This window comes from Pezoporus wallicus, unplaced genomic scaffold (genome assembly GCF_028554395.1).
Source record: "Pezoporus wallicus isolate ANWC-B61680 ecotype Strahan unplaced genomic scaffold, APGP_CSIRO_Pwel_v1 scaffold_6885, whole genome shotgun sequence".
Taxonomy (NCBI): Eukaryota; Metazoa; Chordata; class Aves; order Psittaciformes; family Psittacidae; genus Pezoporus; species Pezoporus wallicus.
In genome coordinates this window covers 4,006,797-4,012,062 of record NW_026638858.1, presented here as the reverse complement: position 1 = coordinate 4,012,062, position 5,266 = coordinate 4,006,797, and positions in this window count along the sequence as shown.

Below are 5,266 nucleotides of genomic sequence, written 5' to 3'. Positions count from 1 at the left end.
GTCCTGTCCCTCTGAACCTGTCCCCCAGTGTCTCTGTGGTGACTCTTGCCAGTTGCTGCCTATCATTCCTAGTTACCGATAACCCTCATCTCCCACTCTGCCCCCAGAACCAGCTCTTCTGGGGAACAGCCAGTACATTTCATGTTGGTACATTTTCCTGGAGCAAAACCTGGCTCGGTGTCAGCCCCCTCAGTGTTCCCCACGTGGAGCAGACCTTCTTTGCAAAGCAGTTTTAGAAGGAAGCCCACTGAGAAGCAGCTTAGGCTGAAAACCCCAAATGGGCCCTTACGAAAACACCTTCAGAGGACGATTTTCACGAAGACCCTGACTCTCACCTGGGACTTACCTAAGACCAGAAGAAAATAAAGAGGAAGAGGCTGTTAATGCAGGTTTATGGGCAGAGGGGTGGCTCACAAGTCCCTGCAGCCTCTTGTGTGGATCAGGATGGGCTCAGCCCCCCTCCTGGCTGTTCTCTGCCCTCAGCCTGCCCAAAGACTGATGAATGGGGCTGGCGCTGGCTGCTCCTGCGCCCAGCTCTGCTGTGGGATGATGGGCTGGAGCTGAGCAGAGCCATGCTTCCTCCTCTCTGGCATTGTGGGACACGGATGTCGATTGCTCCCTTCCTGTTTCTGGCTGGGCTGGGGTGCCCAAATATCCCAAGCTGATGATGGACAACTACCTAGTGATTGGCAAGGTACAATTTTGGGATCTGTATCTGCTGTGTGCAGTAAACTCCAGCACTGGGCACATGCATAACGTTAATATGCACCCATGCGTTCTGAAAAAGCTTTGAGAACTGATCCCTGTGGTTCTGGGTCCCTGTGGGGATGGAGTGTGGGCTCCCTCCCCACACAGCCTTAGAAGTAAGCAGTTCCCTTCCTAAGCCCTGTCAGAGGACAACAGGGACCAGGGAGGTGGGAAGATGTTGAGACTGGAGAGACCAAAAGGGCCATTTCTCTGCTCAAGCAGTTGCACTTCTGTTTGCAGCACCAGGGCTGAAGAAAAGACTTGGATATGTCACCACTGCCCCAGGTCCCCCTCACAGAACAGAGGATTTCTTGGCTGCCTGGGGAACTCCCAGGTGATCCTGTTCTGCTGTGGTTATGACAGGCAATATAAAATCAGCTGAGAGTTGTACTGGCAGCGTTATTTGGAACATAATGGACTAATGCTCCCTTTTAGCTTGATTAAGGGCTTGTTTATTTTTTAATGAATTAAAAGTTAACCTGCATTAAGAGTGTTCATTCAGAATTTCAGATGAGAGTCAAAAAAAGACTTACTATGGTTCCACTAACGCAAATTTGCAATCTTATTTATTTTGGATTCATTTTCCAGCATTTTTATTGGTATAAAACACCGGTCACACATGCTACCAGTACTTTGAAAGTGAAACATTTTTTGTCTTTTAAGGGGTGCAAAGCTTGATATAAACCTCTCTTCTAAACATCTTGTACCAGTCCCTCCTTCCCAGGCAAAATAAGCTATGCTAATGTAAAGGGTGCTGGTTTAGTTTTACAGGGAGATAGATACCTATGTGCACAAAGAAATGACTGAGAAAGTTGTTCCACTTTAACTACTCCAATAGCTGTAAATCAATGCAACTTATGAGCTCTAACAAGGCTTGAAGCAGTGGCCAGAAGGCAACGGCAGAAGTATCTGTGGTAGTTTATGACCTGTTTTAACTCCTGTTCCCTCCCCTTTCCCTCTTCTCCAAGCTGCTCGGTACTCTTCTGACTGCTTGTGATTGATGCATCTGAAGCAGAGATGGTGGGAAGGGCTGGGGAACTTTTTCTCATCTCCATAACACGCTTAGCTGGGTGTAGCTTAGACAGCCCTGCTCCCCTCTGAAGCTCGCCCAGTGTCCAGCTGGATCCTGTTAGGAAGCAGGCCCCACAAGTGACTTTTCTACACAGGGAAAGCTGCCTCAAAGCCCCCCATCCAGAGCAGCTGCTGGGTCAGCACTTCACAAGGTGCGCGGTAATTGTGTTCATCAAACTCTGCTTTGCAAAGAAGAGCTTTATAAGGTACCATGTTCTGCTCTACTGTCCTTAGCACTGATGATGAGACTGGGTGGGTTTGGGTGCAGGCCGGGGCAGTCCACATCCCTCTGCACAGCAGCTCCAGGAGAAGCACTGCACTGGTTGTGTTTGAGCTGCAGTACCGCCCCGGTGATCAAACAGGAACCACTGCTCCGCTGGGGACGTCACCATCTTGGCATGCAGCACCGGGGTGGCGTGGGGACGGGTGGTGACCTTTGCTTTGGAGAAGAGGTACCAGAGCCTGGTACAAGGAAGCGTGCAGGTGTCTGAGTCAGTCCGCAAGCAGCCTGCCAGGCATCATCACCATGGCATCAGCTGCGCACTCAGGAGCTGCAGTCTGCTCTTCCCAGCACAGCTCAGGTGCCTGCAGACACTTGCAGGCACGTAGGAGCGAGCTCTTCCTGGGAAAGAGACCCATGAACTTCAGATGGGAGAAGAGCCGTGGCTTCCCAGCACTCCCACATCCTGCCAGCTTATGGCAAAGCAGCGACCAAGGTGTCCTTCAAACCCAAGGCAGCTCGTCTGCAGGAAAGGGAAAAGGACAGAAAGAAAGGAGAGCTGCCAGAAAGTGCTGGCTCTGAGTGACCCCCCTGCCTCAGGGTCTTGGGGCTGAAAGGCGGAGAAAAAGGGCTTGTTGACCTGATGTTAACCTTCAGCTGTCAGCCATTCAGCTTCCTGGTCCTCAAATGCCGTTGCTTAATCCAGGAGGAAAAAAGTACAAAGCCTGCCCAGAGCCTGTGCCATCTCATTAACATTTGGCTTAAGTGTGATTTCTATGCTGCACTGCGAGTGCAGCAGCTCCAGCTTAAGGAGTATTTTCCTCTGCCTTTGGCTTCCCAGGCTGTCCTAGCATCATAGAGGTTTATCACAGCTTCTGCAGCACCACACATCAGGGATGGGGTCCCTGAGGTGAACAGTGGATAGTGAAATGTAAGCCACGTGGACGCACTGGAATCTTTTGGCTTCATGAAAACTTGCAAAGAGCTCTCCGTGAGGTTGCATCATCCTTCTTTTGGCCAAGATGAGGCGGCTCCCAGTAGGCACAAGACACAGACTAAATGGGTTTGGCTGTGGCCTGGTACCTTTTGTTGGGGGTCGTGATTCCACAAAGCCATAAAAGCGAAACCGCAGTGTCTGGCTTGCCTTCATGTCCCTCATCGTGTGTATCCAGAGGAAGGGAAGGTCAGAGGGGTGGTCAAGGAAGACATCACACGGGAGAGACAACAAGGACCACATGAGCACGTTGAGCTTCAGTCAGCTGTCTCCTGCCCCCACACCTGTGCAGATTTCATTAAACACTAAAGTTCTGCAGCTGCCTGAGCTAGCAAGTATTACATGTGGTTCAACGCTCGTGAAGCTGGCAGGGGCACCTGCTGCCCTGCAGGTTGGCATGGGGCTGGCAAAGGTTCCCTTTGCTCAGCTGGGAGCTAGCGCTGCTGAGAGTGCTCCCATCTGAGAAGCGGGTTGGAGGAAGGAGGCTTTATGCTGTCTAACACGAGCAGTGTGCTGTTGGTGATGGAGGAACACAGCCACGCGCTGAAGAAGGTTGCATGAGCCTGAACATGGAGCTTCAACCCTATAAAGATGGATGGCTTTCTGTAGGCTTGATGGACTTCTTCAGTGGAAGGACCTCTGTTTCTGTTGAGTATAACACATCATCCTATAGCAATAAATCTTTTGGGGCTGAAGCTTAGTTTCTTTGATGTAGGTTAGTCCTACATCAAAGCCTAGCTGAGGACACATACTACACGGAGAAATCACTTGCTGTCAGGCTGTCCTGGTCATCATCTGTAAAACAGCTCTGAACCTGAGAAACCTAATGGGACAAGACTGGGCTCCACGCTGCTGCTTAGCCATGAGTAAGGAGAAGCCCCTGTACCATGTCAGACCAAGGATCTGAATTGCTGAGCATCCTAGGGAGCCTTCAGGGAGCAGTAGGTGCTCCCAAGGGCATGCTCCTCAGCACTCCCTTGATTCCACCCTTTGTCACCTGCTCCAGTAGTGAGGCCTGTATGTCCCCTCACCATCATCTACTAACACAGGTCAAGAGCAAAGCCCCCATGCTTCCTAAACAGCATTTGCCTGTGTTTATTAACCCGGGTGATTCTTTATTCCCCACCAATTTGTCCAGTCTCGTCTTGAACCCATGTAAATGCTCACAGCTCATGACATCCTTGGGCAAGGAGTTCCCAGGTCTGTCCCTCACTACACGGGGACCTGAGCGCTTTGAAAGCAGCCTCAGTTTTGTGCTGGGGAGAGGCAGCAAGGCCAATCCCTATGAGCCTTCTTTGGGCCATGCATGATTTTGTGGCCCTCTGCCATAACACCTTCAGTCATGTCTTCTTTAGACTGTACAGGTCCTTGCTTGCACGGGAGCTCCTTCAGGCCTTTGATCCTCTTTCATCCCCTTCTCCATGTTCCCCTGTTGTATTTTGGGTCTGAGGCAGCAAAGAGGAGCCTTTTGGGGCACAGGTCAACGCAGTGGCTTGGCAAGCATGCCTGCTCTGCAGCACACGCGCCAGGTGCTGCTGTTTCTTGGCTGCAGGCTGTGCCAGCTCCTGTGATCCCATTTGCTGAAGCAATTGGCACCACACACCATGCATAACCTGCTTGTTGTGATATATAGAGAAAAAGTCTCTTTTTTTGGTATCCAGGACTCTTTCTCCTCTGAAGGGTAGAGGTGACATCTGAGGTGGTTTTATGTGCATTGGGCTGCCTCCTGACCGCAAAGTCATCCTGCCAGTGCTAAATCTCCTTCGTTTTCCTGCAGAGACCCCATGGTGCGTAAGGACCATAGGTGAGAGCCTGGTGTTGCCCAAGAGCTGAGAGGAGCATGTTTAGTGCTGTACCAGCTTCTTCCCTTTGCTTTTATCCCAGGTAAAACATGTTTACAAGACAACACAGAAAAGAAAAGCAAGCAAACAAACCTCACTGTGGTGAATTATCTCCTGGCTTATTTCGTGCTGATAAGTCAGAAGACTTTCATGCTGATAAGTCAACTGGAACTTCAAACTTCTTTGAAGGCATTGAAACTATTATAAAAGCAAGAACTCAGTTTGGGTCCTGAGATGACCTTTGCTGCAGGTAAGGCTGTAATGCAATCCTGTCTTAAGGAACGATAACATTTTTCCCCCCAATGATTTTTCCTTCCTCTTGGCCCCACCACAGATTCGCTCTCACCACTCGGCTCTAATCTTTTCTTTGGCAGCTGGAGCTATTATCTTTAT